Here is a 17,048-nt window from a genome sequence, read left to right as displayed (position 1 = left end):
CCACAAACTCTTTGGCAGGCAGTCCTTCACTGTGGCAGAATCTGCCAAAAGAAAAATCTGGCTGGAAATTATGGACAAAGTAAATGCAGTTGGGGTGACCACCAGAGACACAGAGGACCTGAAAAAACAATTTTATGACCTCAGGAGCCAAACCAAAAAGAAATTGGCTGAACATCACAAGCAGGCATCAAAAACTGGTGGAGGCAAGAACCCAGCATCCCCCCTGAGGAGATGGTGGCCTCAACCATTGAACCGGACAGCGTCTGCGGACTGGGAGAAGTAGACAGCTCAGCCAGAGCTGCAAGCAAAAACGGTAAGGGACATGCACAGCATTACCCCCATACCATCATCCTTATCTGTACCCTTTGTGGCCAAGTGAACCCCAGTCCAGTACTGCTAGCACTATACAGGGCCAATGCATGATGCAATAAGTAGTCAGGAGATGTAAGAACATGTCATACAGCACAACAACAAACTAGTGAAGGAAATGACTGCATAGAGAATATCCAAAAAGGGGGGTGGTGATGGACAGAGTATCTGAATTAAGCAGAACACTCCTACCCAGTCAAAAGATCAGGGCTTGATCCATCACCGTTTTTTAGCTCACTGCGCCATCCCAGTTCAGAACCTGGCTACATGCAAATTAGTCTGTCCCTGGCCCAGTGCATCATGGGAACAGGGCAGACCAAACTACCAAGCCAATTCTTTACTGGAAAGGAAACAAGCTTCCGGGGACCGGTTTCTGGCATTACAGCCGTCTTCGGCCCGGCTTGCTTGAATCCTGATGGTGCAGTGAGCAAGGGACTCACATCTGAGCATACCCTTCCACACTTGTGGTGGCCAAAACGATTAAAAAAGGGGGGTGGTGATGGACAGAGTATCTGAATTAAGCAGAACACTCCTACACAGTCAAAAGATCAGGGCTTGATCCATCACCGTTTTTTAGCTCACTGCACCATCCCAGTTCAGAACCTGGCTACTTGCAAATTAGTCTGTCCCTGGCCCAGTGCATCATGGGAACAGGGCAGACCAAACTACCAAGCCAATTCTTTACTGGAAAGGAAACAAGCTTTCGGGGACCGGTTTCTGGCATTACAGCCGTCTTCAGCCCGGCTTGCTTGAATCCTGATGGTGCAGTGAGCAAGGGACTCACATCTGAGCATACCCTTCCACACTTGTGGTGGCCAAAACGATTCAAAAAGGGGGGTGGTGATGGACAGAGTATCTGAATTAAGCAGAACACTCCTACCCAGTCAAAAGATCAGGGCTTGATCCATCACCGTTTTTTAGCTCACTGCACCATCCCAGTTCAGAACCTGGCTACATGCAAATTAGTCTGTCCCTGGCCCAGTGCATCATGGGAACAGGGCAGACCAAACTACCAAGCCAATTCTTTACTGGAAAGGAAACAAGCTTCCGGGGACCGGTTTCTGGCATTACAGCCGTCTTCGGCCCGGCTTGCTTGAATCCTGATGGTGCAGTGAGCAAGGGACTCACATCTGAGCATGCCCTCCCACACTTGTGGTGGCCAAAACGATTCAAAAGGGGGGTGGTGATGGACAGAGTATCTGTAATAAGCAGAACACTCCTACCCAGTCAAAAGATCAGGGCTTGATCCATCACTGTTTTTTAGCTCACTGCACCATCCCAGTTCCGAACCTGGCTACATGCAAATTAGTCTGTCCCTGGCCCAGTGCATCATGGGAACAGGGCAGACCAAACTACCAAGCCAATTCTTTACTGGAAAGGAAACAAGCTTCCGGGGACCGGTTTCTGGCATTACAGCCGTCTTCGGCCCGGCTTGCTTGAATCCTGATGGTGCAGTGAGCAAGGGACTCCCATCTGAGCATACCCTTCCACACTTGTGGTGGCCAAAACGATTCAACATGAGTCCCTTGCTCACTGCAACATCAGGATTCAAGCAAGCCGGGCCGAAGACGGCTGTAATGCCAGAAACCGGTCCCCGGAAGCTTGTTTCCTTTCCAGTAAAGAATTGGCTTGGTAGTTTGGTCTGCCCTGTTCCCATGATGCACTGGGCCAGGGACAGACTAATTTGCATGTAGCCAGGTTCTGAACTGGGATGGTGCAGTGAGCTAAAAAACAGTGATGGATCAAACCCTGATCTTTTGACTGGGTAGGAGTGTTCTGCTTAATTCAGATGCTCTGTCCATCACCACCCCCTTTTCTTAATCGTTTTGGCCACTATAGGAGTGGAAGGGTATGCTCAGACAAGAGTCCCTTGCTCACTGCACCATCAGGATTCAAGCAAGCCGGGCCGAAGACGGTTGTAATGCCAGAAACCGGTCCCCGGAAGCTTGTTTCCTTTCCAGTAAAGAATTGGCTTGGTAGTTTGGTCTGCCCTGTTCCCATGATGCACTGGGCCAGGGACATACTAATTTGCATGTAGCCAGGTTCTGAACTGGGATGGTGCAGTGAGCTAAAAAACGGTGATGGGTCAAGCCCTGATCTTTTGACTGGGTAGGAGTGTTCTTCTTAATTCAGATGTTCTGTCCATCACCACCCCCTTTTCTGAATCGTTTTGGCCACTATAGGAGTGGAAGGGTATGCTCAGACATGAGTCCCTTGCTCACTGCACCATCAGGATTCAAGCAAGCCGGGCCAAAGACGGCTGTAATGCCAGAATCCGCTCCCCGGAAGCTTGGTTCCTCTCCAGTAAAGAATTGGCTTGGTAGTTTGGTCTGCCCTGTTCCCATGATGCACTGGGCCAGGGACAGACTAATTTGCATGTAGCCAGGTTCTGAACTGGGATGGTGCAGTGAGCTAAAAAACGGTGATGGATCAAGCCCTGATCTTTTGACTGGGTAGGAGTGTTCTGCTTAATTCAGATGCTCTGTCCATCACCACCCCCTTTTCTGAATCGTTTTGGCCACTATAGGAGTGGAAGGGTATGCTCAGACATGAGTCCCTTGCTCACTGCACCATCAGGATTCAAGCAAGCCGGGCCGAAGACGGCTGTAATGCCAGAAACCGGTCCCCGGAAGCTTGTTTCCTTTCCAGTAAAGAATTGGCTTGGTAGTTTGGTCTGCCCTGTTCCCATGATGCACTTTGCCAGGGACAGACTAATTTGCATGTAGCCAGGTTCTGAACTGGGATGGTGCAGTGAGCTAAAAAACGGTGATGGATCAAGCCCTGATCATTTGACTGGGTAGGAGTGTTCTGCTTAATTCAGATGCTCTGTCCATCACCACCCCCTTTTCGGAATCGTTTTGGCCACTATAGGATTGGAAGGGTATGCTCAGACATGAGTCCCTTGCTCACTGCACCATCAGGATTCAAGCAAGCCGGGCCGAAGACGGCTGTAATGCCAGAAACCGGTCCCCGGAAGCTTGTTTCCTTTCCAGTAAAGAATTGGCTTGGTAGTTTGGTCTGCCCTGTTCCCATGATGCACTGGGCCAGGGACAGACTAATTTGCATGTAGCCAGGTTCTGAACTGGGATGGTGCAATGAGCTAAAAAACGGTGATGGATCAAGCCCTGATCTTTTGACTGGGTAGGAGTGTTCTGCTTAATTCAGATGCTCTGTCCATCACCACCCCATTTTCTGAATCGTTTTGGCCACTATAGGAGTGGAAGGGTATGCTCAGACATGAGTCCCTTGCTCACTGCACCATCAGGATTCAAGCAAGCCGGGCCGAAGAAGGCTGTAATGCCAGAAACCGGTCCCCGGAAGCTTGTTTCCTTTCCAGTAAAGAATTGGCTTGGTAGTTTGATCTGCCCTGTTCCCATGATGCACTGGGCCAGGGACAGACTAATTTGCATGTAGCCAGGTTCTGAACTGGGATGGTGCAGTGAGCTAAAAAATGGTGATGGATCAAGCCCTGATCTTTTGACTGGGTAGGAGTGTTCTGCTTAATTCAGATGCTCTGTCCATCACCACCCCCTTTTCTGAATCGTTTTGGCCACTGTAGGAGTGGAAGGGTATGCTCAGACATAAGTCCCTTGCTCACTGCACCATCAGGATTCAAGCAAGCCGGGCCGAAGACGGCTGTAATGCCAGAAACCGGTCCCCGGAAGCTTGTTTCCTTTCCAGTAAAGAATTGGCTTGGTAGTTTGGTCTGCCCTGTTCCCATGATGCACTGGGCCAGGGACAGACTAATTTGCATGTAGCCAGGTTCTGAACTGGGATGGTGCAGTGAGCTAAAAAACGGTGATGGATCAAGCCCTGATCTTTTGACTGGGTAGGAGTGTTCTGCTTAATTCAGATGCTCTGTCCATCACCACCCCCTTTTCTGAATCGTTTTGGCCACTATAGGAGTGGAAGGGTATGCTCAGACATGAGTCCCTTGCTCACTGCACCATCAGGATTCAAGCAAGCCGGGCCGAAGACGGCTGTAATGCCAGAAACCGGTCCGCGGAAGCTTGTTTCCTTTCCAGTAAAGAATTGGCTTGGTAGTTTGGTCTGCCCTGTTCCCATGATGCACTGGGCCAGGGACAGACTAATTTGCATGTAGCCAGGTTCTGAACTGGGATGGTGCAGTGAGCTAAAAAACGGTGATGGATCAAGCCCTGATCTTTTGACTGGGTAGGAGTGTTCTGCTTAATTCAGATGCTCTGTCCATCACCACCCCCTTTTCGGAATCGTTTTGGCCACTATAGGAGTGGAAGGGTATGCTCAGACATGAGTCCCTTGCTCACTGCACCATCAGGATTCAAGCAAGCCGGGCCGAAGACGGCTGTAATGCCAGAAACCGGTCCCCGGAAGCTTGTTTCCTTTCCAGTAAAGAATTGGCTTGGTAGTTTGGTCTGCCCTGTTCCCATGATGCACTGGGCCAGGGACAGACTAATTTGCATGTAGCCAGGTTCTGAACTGGGATGGTGCAGTGAGCTATAAAACGGTGATGGATCAAGCCCTGATCTTTTGACTGGGTAGGAGTGTTCTGCTTAATTCAGATGCTCTGTCCATCACCACCCCATTTTCTGAATCGTTTTGGCCACTATAGGAGTGGAAGGGTATGCTCAGACATGAGTCCCTTGCTCACTGCACCATCAAGATTCAAGCAAGCCGGGCCGAAGAAGGCTGTAATGCCAGAAACCGGTCCCCGGAAGCTTGTTTCCTTTCCAGTAAAGAATTGACTTGGTAGTTTGATCTGCCCTGTTCCCATGATGCACTGGGCCAGGGACAGACTAATTTGCATGTAGCCAGGTTCTGAACTGGGATGGTGCAGTGAGCTAAAAAATGGTGATGGATCAAGCCCTGATCTTTTGACTGGGTAGGAGTGTTCTGCTTAATTCAGATGCTCTGTCCATCACCACCCCCTTTTCTGAATAGTTTTGGCCACTATAGGAGTGGAAGGGTATGCTCAGACATAAGTCCCTTGCTCACTGCACCATCAGGATTCAAGCAAGCCGGGCCGAAGACGGCTGTAATGCCAGAAACCGGTCCCCGGAAGCTTGTTTCCTTTCCAGTAAAGAATTGGCTTGGTAGTTTGGTCTGCCCTGTTCCCATGATGCACTGGGCCAGGGACAGACTAATTTGCATGTAGCCAGGTTCTGAACTGGGATGGTGCAGTGAGCTAAAAAACGGTGATGGATCAAGCCCTGATCTTTTGACTGGGTAGGAGTGTTCTGCTTAATTCAGATGCTCTGTCCATCACCACCCCCTTTTCTGAATCGTTTTGGCCACTATAGGAGTGGAAGGGTATGCTCAGACATGAGTCCCTTGCTCACTGCACCATCAGGATTCAAGCAAGCCGGGCCGAAGACGGCTGTAATGCCAGAAACCGGTCCCGGGAAGCTCGTTTCCTTTCCAGTAAAGAATTGGCTTGGTAGTTTGGTCTGCCCTGTTCCCATGATGCACTGGGCCAGGGACAGACTAATGTGCATGTAGCCAGGTTCTGAACTGGGATGGTGCAGTGAGCTAAAAAACGGTGATGGATCAAGCCCTGATCTTTTGACTGGGTAGGAGTGTTCTGCTTAATTCAGATGCTCTGTCCATCACCACCCCCTTTTCTGAATCGTTTTGGCCACTATAGGAGTGGAAGGGTATGCTCAGACATGAGTCCCTTGCTCACTGCACCATCAGGATTCAAGCAAGCCGGGCCGAAGACGGCTGTAATGCCAGAAACCGGTCCCCGGAAGCTTGTTTCCTTTCCTGTAAAGAATTGGCTTGGTAGTTTGGTCTGCCCTGTTCCCATGATGCACTGGGCCAGGGACAGACTAATTTGCATGTAGCCAGGTTCTGAACTGGGATGGTGCAGTGAGCTAAAAAACGGTGATGGATCAAGCCCTGATCTTTTGACTGGGTAGGAGTATTCTGCTTAATTCAGATGCTCGGTCCATCACCACCCCCTTTTCTGAATCGTTTTGGCCACTATAGGAGTGGAAGGGTATGCTCAGACATGAGTCCCTTGCTCACTGCACCATCAGGATTCAAGCAAGCCGGGCCGAAGACGGCTGTAATGCCAGAAACCGGTCCCCGGAAGCTTGTTTCCTTTCCAGTAAAGAATTGGCTTGGTAGTTTGGTCTGCCCTGTTCCCATGATGCACTGGGCCAGGGACAGACTAATTTGCATGTAGCCAGGTTCTGAACTGGGATGGTGCAGTGAGCTAAAAAAACAGTGATGGATCAAGCCCTGATCTTTTGACTGGGTAGGAGTGTTCTGCTTAATTCAGATGCTCTGTCCATCACCACCCCCTTTTCTGAATCGTTTTGGCCACTATAGGAGTGGAAGGGTATGCTCAGACATGAGTCCCTTGCTCACTGCACCATCAGGATTCAAGCAAGCCGGGCCAAGACGGCTGTAATGCCAGAAACCGGTCCCCGGAAGCTTGTTTCCTTTCCAGTAAAGAATTGGCTTGGTAGTTTGGTCTGCCCTGTTCCCATGATGCACTGGGCCAGGGAGAGACTAATTTGCATGTAGCCAGGTTCTGAACTGGGATGGTGCAGTGAGCTAAAAAACGGTGATGGATCAAGCCCTGATCTTTTGACTGGGTAGGAGTGTTCTGCTTAATTCAGATGCTCTGTCCATCACCACCCCCTTTTCTGAATTGCATAGAGAATATAGACAATGTGATACATATTTAATTGTAGTGTCGTGAGACAGTAGCGCTTAGCTAATGTATGCTCATATGTCCACAGGTGAAACGTCTCGCAGGCGCTCGCAGGAGACTGAAGGCACACCACCTGAGAGGGAGGAGAGTCAGGAAGCAGGTCCAACTACCCACACCGTACCACAGGACACAGGTGCTTCAAGTAGCCATCCTCCTGCACAAGACTCAGAAATGCCTCATGATTTCCTGGCGTCCCCTGACAGATCTCAATCGCCTCTGTAGGTAGGGAGTGAGGATGAAGGACCGGAGGGCATATGCACTGTCCCCTAATGGCAAGAGAAAAAAACATTACTCACATGCACACACACACCTGTAATACGTATCAAGGGAGTTTCACACAGTGTGTTACCTAGCAAGTATCCTTCGTCAAATTCCCCTCTGTCAGGCGTGCGTAGATCCCACTGTTTTGGAAGATGTAGGAGTCCTGGGTACTCCCGGGGAATTTGGCTACTAGGTCAGTGATCATGTACTTGGAATCACAGATCACCTGTACATTTATGGTGTGGGTGGACTTCCGGTTCCGATAAATGTACTCTGTGGCAGCAGGTGGGCATATTGGTATGTGGGTACCATCAATACAGCCAATTAAGTTTGGGAAATGCGCCATGTGATAAAAGTCTGTCTTTGTCCTTAGCAGTTCTGCATGCGTTGCACGGAAGCTGATGTAGAAATGCATTCTCTGCAACATGGCATCAAGGAATTTTTTAAAGAAACGTGACAGACAGCTCTGGGACACCCCACCTACCGCAGCAACCACACTCTGGTAACTCCCAGATGCAAGCAGGTGTAGGCTGCACAGCACCTGCACATGGGGTGGGATGGCATGTGCCCTTGTGGTTGGATGTTCCAATAGTGGGTGTAGGTCCCTGATTAGGGTTAGGATAGTTTGGGGAGCCAGCCTGTACCTTTGTAGGATCTCTGGCTCAGTAAGCTGGAATAGAGTGATCCTCTGCCTGTACACCTGCTCCTCCCTCCTCCAGACCCTCTCTCCTTCTGCCTGTAGCCGTATCCGCCTCGCAATGACATAGAATGCCGCCATTCTGGTGAAAATGTTGCATTTTGTGGCCTTTTTTATACCATGCAGCTGTTTACCACCTGATTTGAATCCATGGTAAATACCGACTCTTAAATACCGAATTTCATGCAAATTCGGTATTTAAGAGGTTTCCCACATCTCAAAAACTCATTTTTACCATTTCTTATTGTACGAATCGGTAAATTTACCGATTCGGTAAGGATTCGGTATATTTTCCGATTCGGTATATTTTCCAAACTTTACAGAATCGGTATATTTTCCGATTCGGTATATTTTCCGAATCAGTAAGGTTTTCGATCTGGTAACTCTACCTATTCGGTAATTTTACCGATTCGGATGTTTTCGGGTTCCCTACATCCCAAATGCCCAATACCGGTCGGTAACGGCCGAAAATCGGTAAATTCGGCCGTTACCGACCGGTATTGGCCTACCTACATCTGGCCCCTATACATTAAAGGTAGTAGTAGTATAGCTTTATTTCGATACGGTACATATCATAAAAGCAGTACAAAAAGTAAAATCATTACAAAAGTGCATAATATAAAATACCGTAGGGAATCATAATAGACATTAATACATAAAATACACATTTAAGCAATCCTTGCAAATGTTTACACTAGTATCTAAAAACAGGTCACAGAAAGGAAGACATTATTGGATCAATAGCTTTTTTGCAGATCTTATGCGCCATGCCCAGCCAAGAAATTTTGCCATGCAGCATGCAAAAAATGGGCGAGCATCAGAGCGCAATATACGTAGTGCTTCTAAGTGTGATCCTGCTTTTATGATATGTACCGTATCGAAATAAAGCTATACTACTACTATACATTAAAGGAAAAAATCTTCAATCTCGCATTGAAGGCGAAGTCACTAAAGGCCCCAGACTTCTCTTTCGAGGTTCGGTCCGATCTCTCAAAAACTACCCTAGACAGACAATGGGAGCTTGGTCAGAAAATGGAAATGTTTAGGGCTGTCGGGGCAACAGTACAGATGAGGTTCCCCGCCTTCTTGAGGGTTATGTATAATAATAAAATGCACAGCATCCGCTCCCCTCTGGAAGCTGATGAATTAATTACATCCATTACTGAACACTCACGGGGGGGGGGTTCTATAGCTATAAAGGGATTACGCCCCATGTTCCATCTATTGATCTTGAGGCTGCAGCGGACCCAAAAGAAGTAGATCTCCCCATGCACTAAGTACAGCAATTTCTCCTTTTTTGGGGGCATCCGATGGTCACCTGTATATGTACCCTTGAAATGGAGTACGTAGTGAAAGAACAAATAAACTACAAGAATAAAGAATTATAAAAGGCTTAAAAAACATTAAAAAATGATATCTGTATGTAAACCGAAGAGTAAATAAAATAAAGAAAAAGGGCTAAATATAAATGGGGAAAAAAAGAGAGAACTTTTTTTTTTTATGGAAATCAAAAAGATATAAAAGGTGGGTGGAACACAAAATATATTTGGAACTCACAGTTCAAATTGGGGGGGTTGGAGTTCCCTTCCTACCTTCCTGCCTCCTTACGCCCTTCTCTTTTTTTTCGAGATATTTTCTCTCTATATTCTTGTCTTTTACCGGTCCCTGTACATAGCATAGGGTGAGGTGGGAGGGGAGGGCTAGTCCAATGACGCAAACCTGGCTATCTATCTGGCCAGTGTAATGAGGGAGGGAGGGGGATGGCACAGATGGGGGGGAGCTAAAAAGTCCTTGTAAACCTGTTCTCGTTAATTTCACCTTGAGAAAGTTCTCCAAACGTCACCCGAGTGATCTCTCTCAGGTCAAGGGTTTCCTCTTCATACATCTGAGTGGTGTTAGTCCAATTGGTGGGGGGATGGGATGTAGTAGGAAAGGGCTATGACCGTGGTTCAATTTTTATCCTGGAATGTTAATGGCCTGCGTGTGAGGGGAAGGAGGCACAGAATTTTACAGTACTTGAGAGATTCCCCCGCGCAGGTCATCATCATACAGGAGACACATTTGCTTAAACATGAAGTAAATGAAATGTTGAAAAAGCAGAGGTGGGTGGACAAATTCGTTTGCACGAATCACAATGCCAATATCCGAGGGATCCTCATCATTTTTAAGAGGGTAGCTAAGGCACAGATCGTGGACCACGATGAGGACCTCAACGGGAGATGGCTCTTGACTAGAATAGTCCTAGACGGCCACCCATATACCTTAGTGGGCTACTACGGCCCGAACCACGATGACCCATCCTACTTAAACAAGATTCAGAGTTCTTTGATTACCTCCCAAGACCCGGTAATTTGGGCCGGAGATTTTAATATAGTTTTAAATCCCAGGCTTGATAAGTCCCCGAACTCCAGAGCCCTGGCGCCTTCTAAATCTAGGCTCACCCTTCTATCAATAATGTCAACTTTAGGTTTAGCGGATGTATGGAGGGAGAGGGCGGGCAATACTCTGGGGGTCTTTTTCCAGAATTTTAAATACAATCATAAGTCGAGGATCGTCTATGCTCTCTTCAGTAACAATCTCAGAGATGCACTGAAACAGTTGGTATACCTTGCCTCCCACCTATCAGATCACTCAGCTATCCTTTTTACCTTGACACATTCCCAACAGATCAGACACACCTCTTGGTCCTTCGATCGGACGATTCTACTCGTAGAGGGTGAGAAAAGCTTCCTGTTAGTGGAGTCTACTGCTTTTCTGGAAATCAACCTGAACTCGGCTAGTATAGTAACGGTGTGGGAAGCTCTTAAAGCCTATTTAAGAGGGTGCATAACCAACAGAGCCTCACACAGAGGGAAGGTATATAGGGAGGCAGTCAAAAACTTAGAGCAGGAATTGCGTACTATAGATCAGAGGTGTGGCCCAGCTGGAGGATCTGTAGAAGATCTTGAGAACTGGGCCAAACTGAAAAAAAACCTGGAAAATGTATTACAGGGAAGGGTGGCAAAGAGGTGGGAGGCGAGCAAACTCTCAAATTTTGAGTATGGAGAGGCGGCTGGTACGGTCCTAGCCTGGAAGATAAAATCAGACCAAGCCAAAAAATATATTAGGGAAATTAAACGAGAAGGGGATTTAACAGCTAGGACTTCTAACTCGGAAATTGGAAGCGCTTTCCAGGAATTCTTCCAGACCATCTATAAGGAGGAGATTACGGATGACCCCACTGTTAGGGACTCCTGGTTAGGAATGGTTCAACTGCCTACTCTTACAAAGGATCAGAGCGAACACCTAGATAAGGAAATTTCGGAAGCCGCAGTCAGTAAAATTATCGGGCAATTGAAGCGAGGAAAAGCGGCAGACCCGGACGGTTTATCACGGGAGTTGTACCGGGTATTAGGTCCTGCCATAGTTCCATCGTTGATTGCCCTCTTTAATGGCATTTTTTTAAATGGCTTGGCGCCACCTGAGTCATGGAGTGAGGCGACTATTGTGCTAATCCCTAAACCTGGTAAGGACCCGACTGATTGCGGGTCCTATCGGCCGATCTTGCTCCTAAATAACGACTATAAGATCTTTGCAGCCATTCTGTTGGCACGATTGGGGAGCGAGATCGGCTCAATTATCCACCAAGACCAGAAGGGATTTATAAGGGGTGTCAGTTGGCAGACCTAACTCATGACCTGGTTGGAGCTATAGACATCGCCTCTACTTTTTCCCTCCCCTTGGCCACTCTGGATGCTACTAAAGCATTTGATAGGGTTAATTGGCCCTAACTGGCCGCGGTAATGAGAAAGTTTCGGTTTGGGGCTAATTTCTGTCGAACCATCGATCTCCTGTATAGGGATCCCAGGGCTAAACTGTTGGTCAATGGTACTCTCACAGAGCCCCTTAACATCATGAGGGGAACCAGGTAGGGCTGCCCGCTTTCCCCCCTCCTATTCAATCTGTATATAGAATCCTTTGCGCAAACCTTGAGAGAGTAGCATAACATCCCCTCTTATGAGTTTGGAGGATGGGCCAAGCGGGTAGGACTATATGCAGATGACATCATTATCTATACTTGCGACCCTGTGCAAGCCTTTCCTATAGTTGTTAAAAGGGCGGAAGAATTCGGGCGGATCTCTGGGTATGAGATCAACACAGGGAAAACTGAGATAATGATGTGGAACATTTGCAACAGACAGCTGGCAGTAACTTCATCAATGCGCTATCTGGGAATTAAGATCACTCAGGAAATCGGTAACACTGCAAAGACCAACCTGGACCAGGTCCTCCGTGAATGTCGGGCGCTTCTAAAATCTTGGACCTTTCTCCCATTGACCATTCTTGGGAGAATAAGTTTAATAAAAATGTCCATTCTTCCCAAGTTCACGTTTATCTTCAACACCATCCCATTAGCCTTCGACTCCAAGCAACTCCAAAAATGCCAACAGGAAATTAATTCATTTGTATGGAATTACAAGGCGACCAGGCTGGCTTGGAAGAAATTGAGAAGGAGGCGGGAAAAGGGAGGGCCTGCCCTACCAGATCTACAATACTACGCATGGGCGTTTCAGGTGTTGCACTCTAGGATGCTGCTGAAATCCCCATCAAGTTCATCCATTGGGAAAATGTTTAAGGCCATGCTTAATGGGGCGGACCTGCCATTTGATGGTTTTCTATTTAAATTTGGGGAGCAGAAGTTCTTCAAAAAGGTGAGGCTAAAGATCATACACTCATTGGCCAAAACTTGGGTGCTGATTAAGGCAAGAATTGGGTTGGTCTACTTCTCAAATCTCGCTCCAATTTGGGATTCCCCTGGGCTTCCCCCTGTTGTGGGGATATTCTTGCACTACCCCTAAGAGAGGCAGGGATCCTAAGATGGGGTGAATTGCTAGCAGGAGGGGCATTGGTAGAATGGGACGAGCTATATGAAAGAGTGGGTCCAGCTTTATCTAGGTTTAAATATATACAGCTCGTCAGCTGGTCTAGAGAGTTGATCAGGAAAAAGGCCCATTAGGGGAGGAGTAGCAACTTGGAATACCAGCTCGTAGAAAGGCAATCGGGGGGCAAAGAAGTAGCCTTTTGGTATTGGACCATTTTGTAGGAGGTGGATGGGGAGTTTACCTTCCCTGACGAGCAGTGGGCAGGTGACATGGGCCTTCAGTGTGAGGACTTGTGGATAAGATCGTTCACTCTCCTGTACAAAACCGTTAACAACTCGTCTGTATAACAAGGCATTCAACCTTGGATGCTAAAGTTAAACAAGTAATTAATTCTTCCTGGCACATTCTGAACAGTAATAGTACCGGAAATCTCAAATTGGAGAAGCCCTTGTTCGCTCATAAGCGAAACAAGAATATAAAAGACCATATAGTACGTTCCAGATTTCAGAACCAGCCTAACCCTGATTGTCTAGTTCAGAGATCGATACACATAAATCAGGTCTTGAAGGGCACATTCAAGTGCTCCAATTGTAAATCATGTTCCCACATTATAGAAGGAGAATCATTCACTCATAATGGCTATATGGCTATGGCTAAAAACATGTGGAACTGTAAAACTGCCAACCTTGTTTACTTCCTCTTATGCCCCTGCTCTCTGGGCTATGTGGGAGAGACTGCACGACCCATTCAGGTTCGTCTAACCGAGCACCGCTCTGCTATAAGAACTGGTAAAGTTTTAGCACCAATGGTGAAACACTTTATGGAACTAGGACACGGCCCTGATGACTTTAAGTGGCGCATTCTAGAAAAGGTCAATGTACCAGACAGCAAAGGCGGAGAAAAGATCCGTAAAAAACTGGAGGTTTTTTGGATATTTTCCCTGGATACCTTTCGCTCAGGCTTGAACAGTGAAATCCCATGGGAAAAAGCCATTACCTGAATAGAGTAACCATGGGGAACTTGCCTTATGATATTTATACGGTCCCCTCCTGTACCTTAAGTCCTGGTAGGAGTTTAATTGCATTTATTCCACGACCTAGAGTACCAGTCTGAGACTTTATACCTTATTGGTACTGTTTTTTGAATTTCAGACTGCAGCTAAATACTATACCATATTACAGATGTACTTTACAAGATGGTCTGCCCATATTACAACATCGTGACACACTTGGGCATAATGATCCTAGGCCAATATGTACTAAATGCATACACTCCTTTATTGCGATTGTTCACTTTCTTGTTATAATTATAAAATACTTTATCCAGCGATCTGTTCGTATAAGAACTTCAATAATTATCTTTCGTTTTAATTCTTGGAATATTCTCGGATCACTGGATCAAATAGATTGCCCCGCCATCCAGGTATAGTTTCTATATTTATTTGACTTAGGTACCATAAAGTGAAAACTAACGCCTATTAGCTACGAAAAAAGAGTCCTATCTTTAGTTCCATGATTCTCCAACCGGAAACATGTGACATCAACTTACTAGGACACACCTATTTAAAGGCGGGCCCACGTTCACGCTGGTGCTTCCTGTATACTCCGTTGTCGATCGTGACCCGGATACATTCATCGAACTAGCAAGCCTCTACATGCTGATCCGTTTTTCACTAGCCGGTATGTGCATTTGTCCCCCGTGCTATTTGTTATGTGCCCCAGATTTATTGAACCGTATTGTTCACACACCCCTTTTATATTGTTTCAGTTCTGGCGTGTTTATCCTCGCCAGCCAGTAATGCATGAATCAGCAGTAAAACACCTCGCAAAGAATTTTACTTGCTTGGAGGTACGCACAACCATTTAACCAGCACTGTCTCGACTTACATGTACAGCGTTGTTGGCCAATTGTAGTCTTATCATTAGGTCTGCTTATACAATTTTGTTTGTCCTTTACCTCACAGGAACGGATAACGCTAAACCAGAGCTAACTTATTATTTCTGCCGGTTTACAACAGTGGAGGCGAAGCTTATTTGTCTTACAACTACGGTATGTCGTTTGGTCTATTTAACAGCTTATTGCCCATTTCACAAGCTGCATTGGTATAAGACTCCTCTGACATGGGCCTTTGTTTTATATCCACAGTAATCTCTCCATTTTTATTAAAAAAAAGGAAATCAAGAGAGCGTGTCTTCATTTACCTTATATCCGCCGTTAGCAAAATCTTGCACGTGAGCATTTTCTTCTCAGGTAATGAACCCTCCTTTAGCAGAATTAGAATTGAAACCACAACTGAAGTTGGTAAATTTATCTTTGTTATTGTTTATTTTTGTCCCTTAGAGATTTTATTGATCCCAAAGAACTTCATGTTTGTATTTATGAACCACTGATGTTGAATCATTAAGACGAATCAATTGAAAACACCGAGTAAGTCTGCTATCTTTGGCTCTTCGAACACACTTTTGAGTGGCAATATGCCCTTTCATGTAACTGTAAGAACTACGGGGTATTACAACTTTTTAGATAAACCCGTAGAATAATCTAGCCAGAGAAATTAGCTAGGAAACCTCGTTTTCTCCCTCACTGCTCTAATGAATTAATTGCCGTCCTCCACATCAAAACCCTATAGTTACTTGAACCTAATAGCGTTTTTTCATTTTTTTAGAGCCTTTCTCCTATTGTGAGAAGTCGTGCTAACAATATATATGTGTGCATGCATCATGCTAAATAGTAAGTATACCTGTACTTGTCTGTCATTAACTAAGTTCATAAGTAGATTATTAGATCGATATACTGTATGTAGCAGTCAGTATAGTCCTTCTCTAAGTAATCATGATCATGAATATGAATTTATGCTAGATGTATATTATCATAATAAACCAATTAAAAATGATTAGTTACAATAAATTGAGAAACATGTGAATAGTGACTGTTGCACCCTCTCTATACTCTCCTTATCTTTAATAATTCACTGACATCCTTTCTGACCTGATCAATATCAAATGCTCGCTTTCAGCCTAGTAACAATGTCTAATTATGGCATTTTACCTAATAAGATATTTTCAAAATGAGCACTGAAGTCTATACTTATCATTCTTCTCCCTTCCTGGGTGCTACTTGTTTATCATTTAAGGCCATATTTAATTTTGACCCACTTCCGTTTGTGTTGCTTTGACAGGTAATATAAGATGTCACATTATGCTGTTCTTTTGATCATTGTATTGATTGATAATATGAGTTGTTGTCCTTCTTTATGGGATAAATAAATGTAATTCTGTATCATTTAGGAATCTGAGAAATTGTTTGTCTTGAAGAAGGCGCTGGTCGCGGAACGCGCGTCAACAACATATTCTATTTATGTTCCACCAAGGAATTAATATTATGTTTTTATGAAATTTTGATTGTTGTTTTTTTACTTTTTCTTATTATATCTCGTCTAATTGTTCAGCTGTATCGCATGTTTTTACATGCTTTTTTTAAATTAAATATATAAAAAATTATTTTGCTATTGTGGTATTTTATGATTTTTGTTTAATTAAAAAACTGTCCTTGCTACGGAAGTGGGTTATTGTGTTTTACCACTACTATGTGGGCAAGTTTATCTCATTACCACCTGGGTTGATATCTTCACAGCAAAACCGTTAAGCCCGCATGGTTGAGGCGGAATCACCTGTTCACGGTCCATCGAGCTTACCTATCCCCGCAAAGGTTATCCAAATTCCAACCACGAAAATGTTGTAATAAATGCAACCTCCCCGGTGCCTCAGACGTCCATATGTTTATGGAGTGCCCCCAATCAATCTATTTTGGGACGAGATAAAGGTCACCTTGGACTCGATCCTTAAAACATCATTATCCCTCACACTACCATTGATTATTTTTGGGCTTGACGACAATATTACTGGACCTGCAAAGGCCTTCCTGTTCTATGCAATTCTTCTTGCGAGACGGCAGATCTGTAAATTTTGGGTCGACTCTAAGGTACCATCACACGCAGGCTGGCTGATGTCCCTATATGATACATCAAAGGTGGATCTGGCCAGATCCTGCAGTAAACGTAACCTCACCTTTTGGAACTTGCTGGTTCAGTGGAGGTAATTTTCGTGCCATCATCCCCAGGGTTTTTTTTTTTCTCCCTGGGTCCGATGATTATGCCTAT

At 45.7% G+C, this 17,048-nt stretch overlaps 1 long non-coding RNA gene across 2 annotated transcripts in view; it reads left to right on the top strand.

Moving 5' to 3' along the window:
• The window catches only part of LOC144761521 (uncharacterized), an 80,347-nt gene extending 63,934 nt beyond the window's left edge, over positions 1 to 16,413 (top strand). The window contains exons 1-6 of one of the 2 annotated variants that reach the window (XR_013595759.1): positions 7,180 to 7,202; positions 14,853 to 14,938; positions 15,035 to 15,139; positions 15,230 to 15,316; positions 15,555 to 15,619; positions 16,177 to 16,413. This is a non-coding gene — a long non-coding RNA (uncharacterized LOC144761521). Of the gene's footprint in view, positions 1 to 7,179; positions 7,203 to 14,852; positions 14,939 to 15,034; positions 15,140 to 15,229; positions 15,317 to 15,554; positions 15,620 to 16,176 lie in introns of those variants that run through there. The other variant, XR_013595758.1, reaches the window with a different exon arrangement.
• The last annotated feature ends 635 nt before the right edge of the window (positions 16,414 to 17,048 follow it).

This window comes from Lissotriton helveticus, chromosome 6, assembly GCF_964261635.1.
Source record: "Lissotriton helveticus chromosome 6, aLisHel1.1, whole genome shotgun sequence".
NCBI lineage: Eukaryota > Metazoa > Chordata > Amphibia > Caudata > Salamandridae > Lissotriton > Lissotriton helveticus.
This window is presented reverse-complemented; position numbering and strand designations above follow the sequence as displayed.